The following is a 14,983-nucleotide window of genomic DNA, read 5'->3' as shown; positions in this document are numbered from 1 at the left end:
CCGACGAGTCGGGTTCGGATCCTCTATCAACTTCCACGCAGGGTGATGATCTTTTGGTCATCACACTCGCCAGCTGAAATCGGCGCTGCCTTGTCGTAGTAGTAAAAGAGTAGTGGCCCGTGGGGGGATCGAACCCACGACCTTCGCGTTATTAGCACGACGCTCTAACCAACTGAGCTAACGGGCCTCGGCATATGCAGATGCTCAGCCCTACGCTGGAAACAGGTGGCATGAAGCCATACACCATTTCTATGGTCGTCGTGTGTCTGCTTCCCTAGTCTATATTCTGCTGACGGTCACGAAACAGTAGCTATATTGCGAGCAGGACGGGAAACGGCCGCTCGGACAGCTCAAACTTGTCACGATTCGTGTGGAAAAAATTCCGTTCCGGTACCGGGAATCGAACCCGGGCCTCCTGGGTGAAACCCAGGTATCCTAGCCACTAGACCACACCGGATGTGGCCGTTCCGTTAGACCGTTCGTACGGTCGCTTGTCGCATTTCGTGTCGAGTGCCGCGTCGGCGCCCCTCTCTCTTTGCGGGCATCTTTGCACATACTGACTGGCAAGGCGCGCACCTCAAACGTCGCAGAGCAATGCTTTTGGCTTCTGCTCTGCTGGGAGAAGAGGGAAAGGGAAGCTGTAAGTAGCAATAACAGGAAGTAAACATTTTCCCGCTGAAGCGTTGTGGATAACAAACAAGAAATACGTTGGCGCCCTAGCTACAGCACCACCATCAGTCACAGAAAATTAAATGCCCCGGGTGAGGGTCGAACTCACGACCTTAAGATTATGAGACTTACGCGCTGCCTACTGCGCTACCGAGGCACGGGTGAACCGCTTGTCCTGGAAACTGGGTAAATAGCCTGCCCAATATTAGGCGTAGAGACACTGTACTTCCTCGATAACGTGTTCTGTTGCTACACGTGCACTGCCGGCCCAGTTGATTGCGGTGTTGCTGCAGCTGTTGGCAACGATAGGCAGCACTCCTTGTCGTTAAAGTTCAGTGCCTCGGAGGCACCGGGACACAGCAACTTGTGAGGCCAGGCCGACGCTAGTCTGTAGAACATGATGCGAGCGTCCTAGTGGGGACCCGCGAGTGCTGCGTTCTCGGTTCTTCTCAAGGGAATCCAGCTATACGTTCTTGTGGATCGTGCATCTCAAGCGCGCAAGCCACGCGGCAGCATTATCGCGGGAAAAGCAAAATGATGCATCGGCCGGGAATCGAACCCGGGCCGCCCGCGTGGCAGGCGAGCATTCTACCACTGAACCACCGATGCCCGGGCCAGCGGTAACTTGACGCTGCTTCCCGAGCAGATGTCTCAAGGGAAAGTGGGACTGCCGTCAAGCGCCGTAGCATTCTGTGGAAAAGATGCTGCAGACGCTGAATCCTGCACTGCACTGCTTAAAAATGCCGCCAGAACGCGGTCCTCTGCGTACTCTTGCGTCGCCGGCGCCCAACTCTTGCCAAAGGATGCGAAATGTGCGCGGATACGCTGTCCGAATGCGTCTGGATGTGCTCCCCTAGCCCGCCTCGAAATGCGCCTGCCAGGTACGATCACCTTCGGCCGCTGCCGACTGGCGGGAAGCCGACACAGCGCGGACGCGCGGCGCTCGCTTGTGCGGTGGTGGTGTAATGGTCAGCATAGTTGCCTTCCAAGCAGTTGATCCGGGTTCGATTCCCGGCCACCGCAGCAGGCTTTTAATTTCGCGTATGAGTACTTTTGCCACGCGCTCTTAAATTATTGTTTTTTCGCCCTCTTACTCGCTGCACACCAGCCCTTAGTGTGTCTCGACTTGTCTCGACTTTGCTCAGCTGACGCGAGAGCTGACGCTCTCAAATCGGCCTATATCAAAACGACAAGCACGAGAAACGACTGAGAGAGGTAAGGAGAGGCGAGGCGATGGACACACAGCACGCCCCCTTCATTTCACGGTGGCGTCTCCCTGACCGAATCGGGCTGTAGCTCCGAAAAGAAAGGAGAAACAAAAATAGGAAGTAAAAGTGCCAATAGTGCCCTGTGTTCCCATGCGCTCACCCGCCCAAGTACTAACAAGGGCCAAAGTTGTTACGCATCGGCAATCGGACATTTTCTTTCATTTTCTCTTTATCGGCTGAGAACCAGTGTATTCAAGATATTATGGCCATTGCCGAGTGAACGCTGTAGCGCTTCCCGACGAGTCGGGTTCGGATCCTCTATCAACTTCCACGCAGGGTGATGATCTTTTGGTCATCACACTCGCCAGCTGAAATCGGCGCTGCCTTGTCGTAGTAGTAAAAGAGTAGTGGCCCGTGGGGGGATCGAACCCACGACCTTCGCGTTATTAGCACGACGCTCTAACCAACTGAGCTAACGGGCCTCGGCATATGCAGATGCTCAGCCCTACGCTGGAAACAGGTGGCATGAAGCCATACACCATTTCTATGGTCGTCGTGTGTCTGCTTCCCTAGTCTATATTCTGCTGACGGTCACGAAACAGTAGCTATATTGCGAGCAGGACGGGAAACGGCCGCTCGGACAGCTCAAACTTGTCACGATTCGTGTGGAAAAAATTCCGTTCCGGTACCGGGAATCGAACCCGGGCCTCCTGGGTGAAACCCAGGTATCCTAGCCACTAGACCACACCGGATGTGGCCGTTCCGTTAGACCGTTCGTACGGTCGCTTGTCGCATTTCGTGTCGAGTGCCGCGTCGGCGCCCCTCTCTCTTTGCGGGCATCTTTGCACATACTGACTGGCAAGGCGCGCACCTCAAACGTCGCAGAGCAATGCTTTTGGCTTCATGCTCTGCTGGGAGAAGAGGGAAAGGGAAGCTGTAAGTAGCAATAACAGGAAGTAAACATTTTCCCGCTGAAGCGTTGTGGATAACAAACAAGAAATACGTTGGCGCCCTAGCTACAGCACCACCATCAGTCACAGAAAATTAAATGCCCCGGGTGAGGATCGAACTCACGACCTTAAGATTATGAGACTTACGCGCTGCCTACTGCGCTACCGAGGCACGGGTGAACCGCTTGTCCTGGAAACTGGGTAAATAGCCTGCCCAATATTAGGCGTAGAGACACTGTACTTCCTCGATAACGTGTTCTGTTGCTACACGTGCACTGCCGGCCCAGTTGATTGCGGTGTTGCTGCAGCTGTTGGCAACGATAGGCAGCACTCCTTGTCGTTAAAGTTCAGTGCCTCGGAGGCACCGGGACACAGCAACTTGTGAGGCCAGGCCGACGCTAGTCTGTAGAACATGATGCGAGCGTCCTAGTGGGGACCCGCGAGTGCTGCGTTCTCGGTTCTTCTCAAGGGAATCCAGCTATACGTTCTTGTGGATCGTGCATCTCAAGCGCGCAAGCCACGCGGCAGCATTATCGCGGGAAAAGCAAAATGATGCATCGGCCGGGAATCGAACCCGGGCCGCCCGCGTGGCAGGCGAGCATTCTACCACTGAACCACCGATGCCCGGGCCAGCGGTAACTTGACGCTGCTTCCCGAGCAGATGTCTCAAGGGAAAGTGGGACTGCCGTCAAGCGCCGTAGCATTCTGTGGAAAAGATGCTGCAGACGCTGAATCCTGCACTGCACTGCTTAAAAATGCCGCCAGAACGCGGTCCTCTGCGTACTCTTGCGTCGCCGGCGCCCAACTCTTGCCAAAGGATGCGAAATGTGCGCGGATACGCTGTCCGAATGCGTCTGGATGTGCTCCCCTAGCCCGCCTCGAAATGCGCCTGCCAGGTACGATCACCTTCGGCCGCTGCCGACTGGCGGGAAGCCGACACAGCGCGGACGCGCGGCGCTCGCTTGTGCGGTGGTGGTGTAATGGTCAGCATAGTCGCCTTCCAAGCAGTTGATCCGGGTTCGATTCCCGGCCACCGCAGCAGGCTTTTAATTTCGCGTATGAGTACTTTTGCCACGCGCTCTTAAATTATTGTTTTTTCGCCCTCTTACTCGCTGCACACCAGCCCTTAGTGTGTCTCGACTTGTCTCGACTTTGCTCAGCTGACGCGAGAGCTGACGCTCTCAAATCGGCCTATATCAAAACGACAAGCACGAGAAACGACTGAGAGAGGTAAGGAGAGGCGAGGCGATGGACACACAGCACGCCCCCTTCATTTCACGGTGGCGTCTCCCTGACCGAATCGGGCTGTAGCTCCGAAAAGAAAGGAGAAACAAAAATAGGAAGTAAAAGTGCCAATAGTGCCCTGTGTTCCCATGCGCTCACCCGCCCAAGTACTAACAAGGGCCAAAGTTGTTACGCATCGGCAATCGGACATTTTCTTTCATTTTCTCTTTATCGGCTGAGAACCAGTGTATTCAAGATATTATGGCCATTGCCGAGTGAATGCTGTAGCGCTTCCCGACGAGTCGGGTTCGGATCCTCTATCAACTTCCACGCAGGGTGATGATCTTTTGGTCATCACACTCGCCAGCTGAAATCGGCGCTGCCTTGTCGTAGTAGTAAAAGAGTAGTGGCCCGTGGGGGGATCGAACCCACGACCTTCGCGTTATTAGCACGACGCTCTAACCAACTGAGCTAACGGGCCTCGGCATATGCAGATGCTCAGCCCTACGCTGGAAACAGGTGGCATGAAGCCATACACCATTTCTATGGTCGTCGTGTGTCTGCTTCCCTAGTCTATATTCTGCTGACGGTCACGAAACAGTAGCTATATTGCGAGCAGGACGGGAAACGGCCGCTCGGACAGCTCAAACTTGTCACGATTCGTGTGGAAAAAATTCCGTTCCGGTACCGGGAATCGAACCCGGGCCTCCTGGGTGAAACCCAGGTATCCTAGCCACTAGACCACACCGGATGTGGCCGTTCCGTTAGACCGTTCGTACGGTCGCTTGTCGCATTTCGTGTCGAGTGCCGCGTCGGCGCCCCTCTCTCTTTGCGGGCATCTTTGCACATACTGACTGGCAAGGCGCGCACCTCAAACGTCGCAGAGCAATGCTTTTGGCTTCATGCTCTGCTGGGAGAAGAGGGAAAGGGAAGCTGTAAGTAGCAATAACAGGAAGTAAACATTTTCCCGCTGAAGCGTTGTGGATAACAAACAAGAAATACGTTGGCGCCCTAGCTACAGCACCACCATCAGTCACAGAAAATTAAATGCCCCGGGTGAGGATCGAACTCACGACCTTAAGATTATGAGACTTACGCGCTGCCTACTGCGCTACCGAGGCACGGGTGAACCGCTTGTCCTGGAAACTGGGTAAATAGCCTGCCCAATATTAGGCGTAGAGACACTGTACTTCCTCGATAACGTGTTCTGTTGCTACACGTGCACTGCCGGCCCAGTTGATTGCGGTGTTGCTGCAGCTGTTGGCAACGATAGGCAGCACTCCTTGTCGTTAAAGTTCAGTGCCTCGGAGGCACCGGGACACAGCAACTTGTGAGGCCAGGCCGACGCTAGTCTGTAGAACATGATGCGAGCGTCCTAGTGGGGACCCGCGAGTGCTGCGTTCTCGGTTCTTCTCAAGGGAATCCAGCTATACGTTCTTGTGGATCGTGCATCTCAAGCGCGCAAGCCACGCGGCAGCATTATCGCGGGAAAAGCAAAATGATGCATCGGCCGGGAATCGAACCCGGGCCGCCCGCGTGGCAGGCGAGCATTCTACCACTGAACCACCGATGCCCGGGCCAGCGGTAACTTGACGCTGCTTCCCGAGCAGATGTCTCAAGGGAAAGTGGGACTGCCGTCAAGCGCCGTAGCATTCTGTGGAAAAGATGCTGCAGACGCTGAATCCTGCACTGCACTGCTTAAAAATGCCGCCAGAACGCGGTCCTCTGCGTACTCTTGCGTCGCCGGCGCCCAACTCTTGCCAAAGGATGCGAAATGTGCGCGGATACGCTGTCCGAATGCGTCTGGATGTGCTCCCCTAGCCCGCCTCGAAATGCGCCTGCCAGGTACGATCACCTTCGGCCGCTGCCGACTGGCGGGAAGCCGACACAGCGCGGACGCGCGGCGCTCGCTTGTGCGGTGGTGGTGTAATGGTCAGCATAGTCGCCTTCCAAGCAGTTGATCCGGGTTCGATTCCCGGCCACCGCAGCAGGCTTTTAATTTCGCGTATGAGTACTTTTGCCACGCGCTCTTAAATTATTGTTTTTTCGCCCTCTTACTCGCTGCACACCAGCCCTTAGTGTGTCTCGACTTGTCTCGACTTTGCTCAGCTGACGCGAGAGCTGACGCTCTCAAATCGGCCTATATCAAAACGACAAGCACGAGAAACGACTGAGAGAGGTAAGGAGAGGCGAGGCGATGGACACACAGCACGCCCCCTTCATTTCACGGTGGCGTCTCCCTGACCGAATCGGGCTGTAGCTCCGAAAAGAAAGGAGAAACAAAAATAGGAAGTAAAAGTGCCAATAGTGCCCTGTGTTCCCATGCGCTCACCCGCCCAAGTACTAACAAGGGCCAAAGTTGTTACGCATCGGCAATCGGACATTTTCTTTCATTTTCTCTTTATCGGCTGAGAACCAGTGTATTCAAGATATTATGGCCATTGCCGAGTGAATGCTGTAGCGCTTCCCGACGAGTCGGGTTCGGATCCTCTATCAACTTCCACGCAGGGTGATGATCTTTTGGTCATCACACTCGCCAGCTGAAATCGGCGCTGCCTTGTCGTAGTAGTAAAAGAGTAGTGGCCCGTGGGGGGATCGAACCCACGACCTTCGCGTTATTAGCACGACGCTCTAACCAACTGAGCTAACGGGCCTCGGCATATGCAGATGCTCAGCCCTACGCTGGAAACAGGTGGCATGAAGCCATACACCATTTCTATGGTCGTCGTGTGTCTGCTTCCCTAGTCTATATTCTGCTGACGGTCACGAAACAGTAGCTATATTGCGAGCAGGACGGGAAACGGCCGCTCGGACAGCTCAAACTTGTCACGATTCGTGTGGAAAAAATTCCGTTCCGGTACCGGGAATCGAACCCGGGCCTCCTGGGTGAAACCCAGGTATCCTAGCCACTAGACCACACCGGATGTGGCCGTTCCGTTAGACCGTTCGTACGGTCGCTTGTCGCATTTCGTGTCGAGTGCCGCGTCGGCGCCCCTCTCTCTTTGCGGGCATCTTTGCACATACTGACTGGCAAGGCGCGCACCTCAAACGTCGCAGAGCAATGCTTTTGGCTTCATGCTCTGCTGGGAGAAGAGGGAAAGGGAAGCTGTAAGTAGCAATAACAGGAAGTAAACATTTTCCCGCTGAAGCGTTGTGGATAACAAACAAGAAATACGTTGGCGCCCTAGCTACAGCACCACCATCAGTCACAGAAAATTAAATGCCCCGGGTGAGGATCGAACTCACGACCTTAAGATTATGAGACTTACGCGCTGCCTACTGCGCTACCGAGGCACGGGTGAACCGCTTGTCCTGGAAACTGGGTAAATAGCCTGCCCAATATTAGGCGTAGAGACACTGTACTTCCTCGATAACGTGTTCTGTTGCTACACGTGCACTGCCGGCCCAGTTGATTGCGGTGTTGCTGCAGCTGTTGGCAACGATAGGCAGCACTCCTTGTCGTTAAAGTTCAGTGCCTCGGAGGCACCGGGACACAGCAACTTGTGAGGCCAGGCCGACGCTAGTCTGTAGAACATGATGCGAGCGTCCTAGTGGGGACCCGCGAGTGCTGCGTTCTCGGTTCTTCTCAAGGGAATCCAGCTATACGTTCTTGTGGATCGTGCATCTCAAGCGCGCAAGCCACGCGGCAGCATTATCGCGGGAAAAGCAAAATGATGCATCGGCCGGGAATCGAACCCGGGCCGCCCGCGTGGCAGGCGAGCATTCTACCACTGAACCACCGATGCCCGGGCCAGCGGTAACTTGACGCTGCTTCCCGAGCAGATGTCTCAAGGGAAAGTGGGACTGCCGTCAAGCGCCGTAGCATTCTGTGGAAAAGATGCTGCAGACGCTGAATCCTGCACTGCACTGCTTAAAAATGCCGCCAGAACGCGGTCCTCTGCGTACTCTTGCGTCGCCGGCGCCCAACTCTTGCCAAAGGATGCGAAATGTGCGCGGATACGCTGTCCGAATGCGTCTGGATGTGCTCCCCTAGCCCGCCTCGAAATGCGCCTGCCAGGTACGATCACCTTCGGCCGCTGCCGACTGGCGGGAAGCCGACACAGCGCGGACGCGCGGCGCTCGCTTGTGCGGTGGTGGTGTAATGGTCAGCATAGTTGCCTTCCAAGCAGTTGATCCGGGTTCGATTCCCGGCCACCGCAGCAGGCTTTTAATTTCGCGTATGAGTACTTTTGCCACGCGCTCTTAAATTATTGTTTTTTCGCCCTCTTACTCGCTGCACACCAGCCCTTAGTGTGTCTCGACTTGTCTCGACTTTGCTCAGCTGACGCGAGAGCTGACGCTCTCAAATCGGCCTATATCAAAACGACAAGCACGAGAAACGACTGAGAGAGGTAAGGAGAGGCGAGGCGATGGACACACAGCACGCCCCCTTCATTTCACGGTGGCGTCTCCCTGACCGAATCGGGCTGTAGCTCCGAAAAGAAAGGAGAAACAAAAATAGGAAGTAAAAGTGCCAATAGTGCCCTGTGTTCCCATGCGCTCACCCGCCCAAGTACTAACAAGGGCCAAAGTTGTTACGCATCGGCAATCGGACATTTTCTTTCATTTTCTCTTTATCGGCTGAGAACCAGTGTATTCAAGATATTATGGCCATTGCCGAGTGAATGCTGTAGCGCTTCCCGACGAGTCGGGTTCGGATCCTCTATCAACTTCCACGCAGGGTGATGATCTTTTGGTCATCACACTCGCCAGCTGAAATCGGCGCTGCCTTGTCGTAGTAGTAAAAGAGTAGTGGCCCGTGGGGGGATCGAACCCACGACCTTCGCGTTATTAGCACGACGCTCTAACCAACTGAGCTAACGGGCCTCGGCATATGCAGATGCTCAGCCCTACGCTGGAAACAGGTGGCATGAAGCCATACACCATTTCTATGGTCGTCGTGTGTCTGCTTCCCTAGTCTATATTCTGCTGACGGTCACGAAACAGTAGCTATATTGCGAGCAGGACGGGAAACGGCCGCTCGGACAGCTCAAACTTGTCACGATTCGTGTGGAAAAAATTCCGTTCCGGTACCGGGAATCGAACCCGGGCCTCCTGGGTGAAACCCAGGTATCCTAGCCACTAGACCACACCGGATGTGGCCGTTCCGTTAGACCGTTCGTACGGTCGCTTGTCGCATTTCGTGTCGAGTGCCGCGTCGGCGCCCCTCTCTCTTTGCGGGCATCTTTGCACATACTGACTGGCAAGGCGCGCACCTCAAACGTCGCAGAGCAATGCTTTTGGCTTCATGCTCTGCTGGGAGAAGAGGGAAAGGGAAGCTGTAAGTAGCAATAACAGGAAGTAAACATTTTCCCGCTGAAGCGTTGTGGATAACAAACAAGAAATACGTTGGCGCCCTAGCTACAGCACCACCATCAGTCACAGAAAATTAAATGCCCCGGGTGAGGATCGAACTCACGACCTTAAGATTATGAGACTTACGCGCTGCCTACTGCGCTACCGAGGCACGGGTGAACCGCTTGTCCTGGAAACTGGGTAAATAGCCTGCCCAATATTAGGCGTAGAGACACTGTACTTCCTCGATAACGTGTTCTGTTGCTACACGTGCACTGCCGGCCCAGTTGATTGCGGTGTTGCTGCAGCTGTTGGCAACGATAGGCAGCACTCCTTGTCGTTAAAGTTCAGTGCCTCGGAGGCACCGGGACACAGCAACTTGTGAGGCCAGGCCGACGCTAGTCTGTAGAACATGATGCGAGCGTCCTAGTGGGGACCCGCGAGTGCTGCGTTCTCGGTTCTTCTCAAGGGAATCCAGCTATACGTTCTTGTGGATCGTGCATCTCAAGCGCGCAAGCCACGCGGCAGCATTATCGCGGGAAAAGCAAAATGATGCATCGGCCGGGAATCGAACCCGGGCCGCCCGCGTGGCAGGCGAGCATTCTACCACTGAACCACCGATGCCCGGGCCAGCGGTAACTTGACGCTGCTTCCCGAGCAGATGTCTCAAGGGAAAGTGGGACTGCCGTCAAGCGCCGTAGCATTCTGTGGAAAAGATGCTGCAGACGCTGAATCCTGCACTGCACTGCTTAAAAATGCCGCCAGAACGCGGTCCTCTGCGTACTCTTGCGTCGCCGGCGCCCAACTCTTGCCAAAGGATGCGAAATGTGCGCGGATACGCTGTCCGAATGCGTCTGGATGTGCTCCCCTAGCCCGCCTCGAAATGCGCCTGCCAGGTACGATCACCTTCGGCCGCTGCCGACTGGCGGGAAGCCGACACAGCGCGGACGCGCGGCGCTCGCTTGTGCGGTGGTGGTGTAATGGTCAGCATAGTTGCCTTCCAAGCAGTTGATCCGGGTTCGATTCCCGGCCACCGCAGCAGGCTTTTAATTTCGCGTATGAGTACTTTTGCCACGCGCTCTTAAATTATTGTTTTTTCGCCCTCTTACTCGCTGCACACCAGCCCTTAGTGTGTCTCGACTTGTCTCGACTTTGCTCAGCTGACGCGAGAGCTGACGCTCTCAAATCGGCCTATATCAAAACGACAAGCACGAGAAACGACTGAGAGAGGTAAGGAGAGGCGAGGCGATGGACACACAGCACGCCCCCTTCATTTCACGGTGGCGTCTCCCTGACCGAATCGGGCTGTAGCTCCGAAAAGAAAGGAGAAACAAAAATAGGAAGTAAAAGTGCCAATAGTGCCCTGTGTTCCCATGCGCTCACCCGCCCAAGTACTAACAAGGGCCAAAGTTGTTACGCATCGGCAATCGGACATTTTCTTTCATTTTCTCTTTATCGGCTGAGAACCAGTGTATTCAAGATATTATGGCCATTGCCGAGTGAATGCTGTAGCGCTTCCCGACGAGTCGGGTTCGGATCCTCTATCAACTTCCACGCAGGGTGATGATCTTTTGGTCATCACACTCGCCAGCTGAAATCGGCGCTGCCTTGTCGTAGTAGTAAAAGAGTAGTGGCCCGTGGGGGGATCGAACCCACGACCTTCGCGTTATTAGCACGACGCTCTAACCAACTGAGCTAACGGGCCTCGGCATATGCAGATGCTCAGCCCTACGCTGGAAACAGGTGGCATGAAGCCATACACCATTTCTATGGTCGTCGTGTGTCTGCTTCCCTAGTCTATATTCTGCTGACGGTCACGAAACAGTAGCTATATTGCGAGCAGGACGGGAAACGGCCGCTCGGACAGCTCAAACTTGTCACGATTCGTGTGGAAAAAATTCCGTTCCGGTACCGGGAATCGAACCCGGGCCTCCTGGGTGAAACCCAGGTATCCTAGCCACTAGACCACACCGGATGTGGCCGTTCCGTTAGACCGTTCGTACGGTCGCTTGTCGCATTTCGTGTCGAGTGCCGCGTCGGCGCCCCTCTCTCTTTGCGGGCATCTTTGCACATACTGACTGGCAAGGCGCGCACCTCAAACGTCGCAGAGCAATGCTTTTGGCTTCATGCTCTGCTGGGAGAAGAGGGAAAGGGAAGCTGTAAGTAGCAATAACAGGAAGTAAACATTTTCCCGCTGAAGCGTTGTGGATAACAAACAAGAAATACGTTGGCGCCCTAGCTACAGCACCACCATCAGTCACAGAAAATTAAATGCCCCGGGTGAGGATCGAACTCACGACCTTAAGATTATGAGACTTACGCGCTGCCTACTGCGCTACCGAGGCACGGGTGAACCGCTTGTCCTGGAAACTGGGTAAATAGCCTGCCCAATATTAGGCGTAGAGACACTGTACTTCCTCGATAACGTGTTCTGTTGCTACACGTGCACTGCCGGCCCAGTTGATTGCGGTGTTGCTGCAGCTGTTGGCAACGATAGGCAGCACTCCTTGTCGTTAAAGTTCAGTGCCTCGGAGGCACCGGGACACAGCAACTTGTGAGGCCAGGCCGACGCTAGTCTGTAGAACATGATGCGAGCGTCCTAGTGGGGACCCGCGAGTGCTGCGTTCTCGGTTCTTCTCAAGGGAATCCAGCTATACGTTCTTGTGGATCGTGCATCTCAAGCGCGCAAGCCACGCGGCAGCATTATCGCGGGAAAAGCAAAATGATGCATCGGCCGGGAATCGAACCCGGGCCGCCCGCGTGGCAGGCGAGCATTCTACCACTGAACCACCGATGCCCGGGCCAGCGGTAACTTGACGCTGCTTCCCGAGCAGATGTCTCAAGGGAAAGTGGGACTGCCGTCAAGCGCCGTAGCATTCTGTGGAAAAGATGCTGCAGACGCTGAATCCTGCACTGCACTGCTTAAAAATGCCGCCAGAACGCGGTCCTCTGCGTACTCTTGCGTCGCCGGCGCCCAACTCTTGCCAAAGGATGCGAAATGTGCGCGGATACGCTGTCCGAATGCGTCTGGATGTGCTCCCCTAGCCCGCCTCGAAATGCGCCTGCCAGGTACGATCACCTTCGGCCGCTGCCGACTGGCGGGAAGCCGACACAGCGCGGACGCGCGGCGCTCGCTTGTGCGGTGGTGGTGTAATGGTCAGCATAGTTGCCTTCCAAGCAGTTGATCCGGGTTCGATTCCCGGCCACCGCAGCAGGCTTTTAATTTCGCGTATGAGTACTTTTGCCACGCGCTCTTAAATTATTGTTTTTTCGCCCTCTTACTCGCTGCACACCAGCCCTTAGTGTGTCTCGACTTGTCTCGACTTTGCTCAGCTGACGCGAGAGCTGACGCTCTCAAATCGGCCTATATCAAAACGACAAGCACGAGAAACGACTGAGAGAGGTAAGGAGAGGCGAGGCGATGGACACACAGCACGCCCCCTTCATTTCACGGTGGCGTCTCCCTGACCGAATCGGGCTGTAGCTCCGAAAAGAAAGGAGAAACAAAAATAGGAAGTAAAAGTGCCAATAGTGCCCTGTGTTCCCATGCGCTCACCCGCCCAAGTACTAACAAGGGCCAAAGTTGTTACGCATCGGCAATCGGACATTTTCTTTCATTTTCTCTTTATCGGCTGAGAACCAGTGTATTCAAGATATTATGGCCATTGCCGAGTGAATGCTGTAGCGCTTCCCGACGAGTCGGGTTCGGATCCTCTATCAACTTCCACGCAGGGTGATGATCTTTTGGTCATCACACTCGCCAGCTGAAATCGGCGCTGCCTTGTCGTAGTAGTAAAAGAGTAGTGGCCCGTGGGGGGATCGAACCCACGACCTTCGCGTTATTAGCACGACGCTCTAACCAACTGAGCTAACGGGCCTCGGCATATGCAGATGCTCAGCCCTACGCTGGAAACAGGTGGCATGAAGCCATACACCATTTCTATGGTCGTCGTGTGTCTGCTTCCCTAGTCTATATTCTGCTGACGGTCACGAAACAGTAGCTATATTGCGAGCAGGACGGGAAACGGCCGCTCGGACAGCTCAAACTTGTCACGATTCGTGTGGAAAAAATTCCGTTCCGGTACCGGGAATCGAACCCGGGCCTCCTGGGTGAAAGCCAGGTATCCTAGCCACTAGACCACACCGGATGTGGCCGTTCCGTTAGACCGTTCGTACGGTCGCTTGTCGCATTTCGTGTCGAGTGCCGCGTCGGCGCCCCTCTCTCTTTGCGGGCATCTTTGCACATACTGACTGGCAAGGCGCGCACCTCAAACGTCGCAGAGCAATGCTTTTGGCTTCATGCTCTGCTGGGAGAAGAGGGAAAGGGAAGCTGTAAGTAGCAATAACAGGAAGTAAACATTTTCCCGCTGAAGCGTTGTGGATAACAAACAAGAAATACGTTGGCGCCCTAGCTACAGCACCACCATCAGTCACAGAAAATTAAATGCCCCGGGTGAGGATCGAACTCACGACCTTAAGATTATGAGACTTACGCGCTGCCTACTGCGCTACCGAGGCACGGGTGAACCGCTTGTCCTGGAAACTGGGTAAATAGCCTGCCCAATATTAGGCGTAGAGACACTGTACTTCCTCGATAACGTGTTCTGTTGCTACACGTGCACTGCCGGCCCAGTTGATTGCGGTGTTGCTGCAGCTGTTGGCAACGATAGGCAGCACTCCTTGTCGTTAAAGTTCAGTGCCTCGGAGGCACCGGGACACAGCAACTTGTGAGGCCAGGCCGACGCTAGTCTGTAGAACATGATGCGAGCGTCCTAGTGGGGACCCGCGAGTGCTGCGTTCTCGGTTCTTCTCAAGGGAATCCAGCTATACGTTCTTGTGGATCGTGCATCTCAAGCGCGCAAGCCACGCGGCAGCATTATCGCGGGAAAAGCAAAATGATGCATCGGCCGGGAATCGAACCCGGGCCGCCCGCGTGGCAGGCGAGCATTCTACCACTGAACCACCGATGCCCGGGCCAGCGGTAACTTGACGCTGCTTCCCGAGCAGATGTCTCAAGGGAAAGTGGGACTGCCGTCAAGCGCCGTAGCATTCTGTGGAAAAGATGCTGCAGACGCTGAATCCTGCACTGCACTGCTTAAAAATGCCGCCAGAACGCGGTCCTCTGCGTACTCTTGCGTCGCCGGCGCCCAACTCTTGCCAAAGGATGCGAAATGTGCGCGGATACGCTGTCCGAATGCGTCTGGATGTGCTCCCCTAGCCCGCCTCGAAATGCGCCTGCCAGGTACGATCACCTTCGGCCGCTGCCGACTGGCGGGAAGCCGACACAGCGCGGACGCGCGGCGCTCGCTTGTGCGGTGGTGGTGTAATGGTCAGCATAGTTGCCTTCCAAGCAGTTGATCCGGGTTCGATTCCCGGCCACCGCAGCAGGCTTTTAATTTCGCGTATGAGTACTTTTGCCACGCGCTCTTAAATTATTGTTTTTTCGCCCTCTTACTCGCTGCACACCAGCCCTTAGTGTGTCTCGACTTGTCTCGACTTTGCTCAGCTGACGCGAGAGCTGACGCTCTCAAATCGGCCTATATCAAAACGACAAGCACGAGAAACGACTGAGAGAGGTAAGGAGAGGCGAGGCGATGGACACACAGCACGCCCCCTTCATTTCACGGTGGCGTCTCC

At 55.0% G+C, this 14,983-nt stretch overlaps 35 non-coding genes across 35 annotated transcripts; 7 read left to right on the top strand and 28 right to left on the bottom strand.

The window, feature by feature from the left end:
- Positions 1-113: 113 nt before the first annotated feature.
- Trnai-aau lies at positions 114-187 on the bottom strand. The gene has a single exon. It is a non-coding gene; the product is annotated as a tRNA-Ile (tRNA).
- A 198-nt stretch (positions 188-385) lies between these two features.
- Trnae-uuc lies at positions 386-457 on the bottom strand. The gene has a single exon. It is a non-coding gene; the product is annotated as a tRNA-Glu (tRNA).
- A 296-nt stretch (positions 458-753) lies between these two features.
- Trnam-cau lies at positions 754-826 on the bottom strand. The gene has a single exon. It is a non-coding gene; the product is annotated as a tRNA-Met (tRNA).
- A 381-nt stretch (positions 827-1,207) lies between these two features.
- Trnag-gcc lies at positions 1,208-1,278 on the bottom strand. The gene has a single exon. It is a non-coding gene; the product is annotated as a tRNA-Gly (tRNA).
- A 342-nt stretch (positions 1,279-1,620) lies between these two features.
- On the top strand, positions 1,621-1,692 carry Trnag-ucc. Its single transcript has one exon. It is a non-coding gene; the product is annotated as a tRNA-Gly (tRNA).
- A 593-nt stretch (positions 1,693-2,285) lies between these two features.
- Positions 2,286-2,359, bottom strand: Trnai-aau. Its single transcript has one exon. It is a non-coding gene; the product is annotated as a tRNA-Ile (tRNA).
- Positions 2,360-2,557: 198 nt separating this feature from the next.
- On the bottom strand, positions 2,558-2,629 carry Trnae-uuc. The gene has a single exon. It is a non-coding gene; the product is annotated as a tRNA-Glu (tRNA).
- A 297-nt stretch (positions 2,630-2,926) lies between these two features.
- On the bottom strand, positions 2,927-2,999 carry Trnam-cau. The gene has a single exon. It is a non-coding gene; the product is annotated as a tRNA-Met (tRNA).
- Positions 3,000-3,380: 381 nt separating this feature from the next.
- Positions 3,381-3,451, bottom strand: Trnag-gcc. Its single transcript has one exon. It is a non-coding gene; the product is annotated as a tRNA-Gly (tRNA).
- Positions 3,452-3,793: 342 nt separating this feature from the next.
- Trnag-ucc lies at positions 3,794-3,865 on the top strand. The gene has a single exon. It is a non-coding gene; the product is annotated as a tRNA-Gly (tRNA).
- A 593-nt stretch (positions 3,866-4,458) lies between these two features.
- Trnai-aau lies at positions 4,459-4,532 on the bottom strand. The gene has a single exon. It is a non-coding gene; the product is annotated as a tRNA-Ile (tRNA).
- A 198-nt stretch (positions 4,533-4,730) lies between these two features.
- On the bottom strand, positions 4,731-4,802 carry Trnae-uuc. Its single transcript has one exon. It is a non-coding gene; the product is annotated as a tRNA-Glu (tRNA).
- A 297-nt stretch (positions 4,803-5,099) lies between these two features.
- Trnam-cau lies at positions 5,100-5,172 on the bottom strand. The gene has a single exon. It is a non-coding gene; the product is annotated as a tRNA-Met (tRNA).
- Positions 5,173-5,553: 381 nt separating this feature from the next.
- Positions 5,554-5,624, bottom strand: Trnag-gcc. Its single transcript has one exon. It is a non-coding gene; the product is annotated as a tRNA-Gly (tRNA).
- A 342-nt stretch (positions 5,625-5,966) lies between these two features.
- Positions 5,967-6,038, top strand: Trnag-ucc. The gene has a single exon. It is a non-coding gene; the product is annotated as a tRNA-Gly (tRNA).
- Positions 6,039-6,631: 593 nt separating this feature from the next.
- On the bottom strand, positions 6,632-6,705 carry Trnai-aau. Its single transcript has one exon. It is a non-coding gene; the product is annotated as a tRNA-Ile (tRNA).
- Positions 6,706-6,903: 198 nt separating this feature from the next.
- On the bottom strand, positions 6,904-6,975 carry Trnae-uuc. Its single transcript has one exon. It is a non-coding gene; the product is annotated as a tRNA-Glu (tRNA).
- Positions 6,976-7,272: 297 nt separating this feature from the next.
- Trnam-cau lies at positions 7,273-7,345 on the bottom strand. Its single transcript has one exon. It is a non-coding gene; the product is annotated as a tRNA-Met (tRNA).
- A 381-nt stretch (positions 7,346-7,726) lies between these two features.
- Positions 7,727-7,797, bottom strand: Trnag-gcc. The gene has a single exon. It is a non-coding gene; the product is annotated as a tRNA-Gly (tRNA).
- A 342-nt stretch (positions 7,798-8,139) lies between these two features.
- On the top strand, positions 8,140-8,211 carry Trnag-ucc. Its single transcript has one exon. It is a non-coding gene; the product is annotated as a tRNA-Gly (tRNA).
- Positions 8,212-8,804: 593 nt separating this feature from the next.
- Trnai-aau lies at positions 8,805-8,878 on the bottom strand. The gene has a single exon. It is a non-coding gene; the product is annotated as a tRNA-Ile (tRNA).
- A 198-nt stretch (positions 8,879-9,076) lies between these two features.
- Positions 9,077-9,148, bottom strand: Trnae-uuc. Its single transcript has one exon. It is a non-coding gene; the product is annotated as a tRNA-Glu (tRNA).
- Positions 9,149-9,445: 297 nt separating this feature from the next.
- On the bottom strand, positions 9,446-9,518 carry Trnam-cau. The gene has a single exon. It is a non-coding gene; the product is annotated as a tRNA-Met (tRNA).
- Positions 9,519-9,899: 381 nt separating this feature from the next.
- Trnag-gcc lies at positions 9,900-9,970 on the bottom strand. Its single transcript has one exon. It is a non-coding gene; the product is annotated as a tRNA-Gly (tRNA).
- A 342-nt stretch (positions 9,971-10,312) lies between these two features.
- Positions 10,313-10,384, top strand: Trnag-ucc. Its single transcript has one exon. It is a non-coding gene; the product is annotated as a tRNA-Gly (tRNA).
- Positions 10,385-10,977: 593 nt separating this feature from the next.
- On the bottom strand, positions 10,978-11,051 carry Trnai-aau. The gene has a single exon. It is a non-coding gene; the product is annotated as a tRNA-Ile (tRNA).
- Positions 11,052-11,249: 198 nt separating this feature from the next.
- Positions 11,250-11,321, bottom strand: Trnae-uuc. Its single transcript has one exon. It is a non-coding gene; the product is annotated as a tRNA-Glu (tRNA).
- A 297-nt stretch (positions 11,322-11,618) lies between these two features.
- Positions 11,619-11,691, bottom strand: Trnam-cau. The gene has a single exon. It is a non-coding gene; the product is annotated as a tRNA-Met (tRNA).
- A 381-nt stretch (positions 11,692-12,072) lies between these two features.
- On the bottom strand, positions 12,073-12,143 carry Trnag-gcc. The gene has a single exon. It is a non-coding gene; the product is annotated as a tRNA-Gly (tRNA).
- A 342-nt stretch (positions 12,144-12,485) lies between these two features.
- Positions 12,486-12,557, top strand: Trnag-ucc. The gene has a single exon. It is a non-coding gene; the product is annotated as a tRNA-Gly (tRNA).
- A 593-nt stretch (positions 12,558-13,150) lies between these two features.
- On the bottom strand, positions 13,151-13,224 carry Trnai-aau. Its single transcript has one exon. It is a non-coding gene; the product is annotated as a tRNA-Ile (tRNA).
- Positions 13,225-13,422: 198 nt separating this feature from the next.
- Positions 13,423-13,494, bottom strand: Trnae-uuc. The gene has a single exon. It is a non-coding gene; the product is annotated as a tRNA-Glu (tRNA).
- Positions 13,495-13,791: 297 nt separating this feature from the next.
- Trnam-cau lies at positions 13,792-13,864 on the bottom strand. The gene has a single exon. It is a non-coding gene; the product is annotated as a tRNA-Met (tRNA).
- Positions 13,865-14,245: 381 nt separating this feature from the next.
- On the bottom strand, positions 14,246-14,316 carry Trnag-gcc. Its single transcript has one exon. It is a non-coding gene; the product is annotated as a tRNA-Gly (tRNA).
- Positions 14,317-14,658: 342 nt separating this feature from the next.
- Trnag-ucc lies at positions 14,659-14,730 on the top strand. The gene has a single exon. It is a non-coding gene; the product is annotated as a tRNA-Gly (tRNA).
- Positions 14,731-14,983: the final 253 nt, after the last annotated feature.

This window comes from Schistocerca americana, unplaced genomic scaffold (assembly GCF_021461395.2).
Source record: "Schistocerca americana isolate TAMUIC-IGC-003095 unplaced genomic scaffold, iqSchAmer2.1 HiC_scaffold_570, whole genome shotgun sequence".
In the NCBI taxonomy this organism is placed as follows: domain Eukaryota; kingdom Metazoa; phylum Arthropoda; class Insecta; order Orthoptera; family Acrididae; genus Schistocerca; species Schistocerca americana.
The sequence above is the reverse complement of the archived record's forward strand: the minus strand, read 5'-3'. Positions and strand labels throughout refer to the sequence as shown.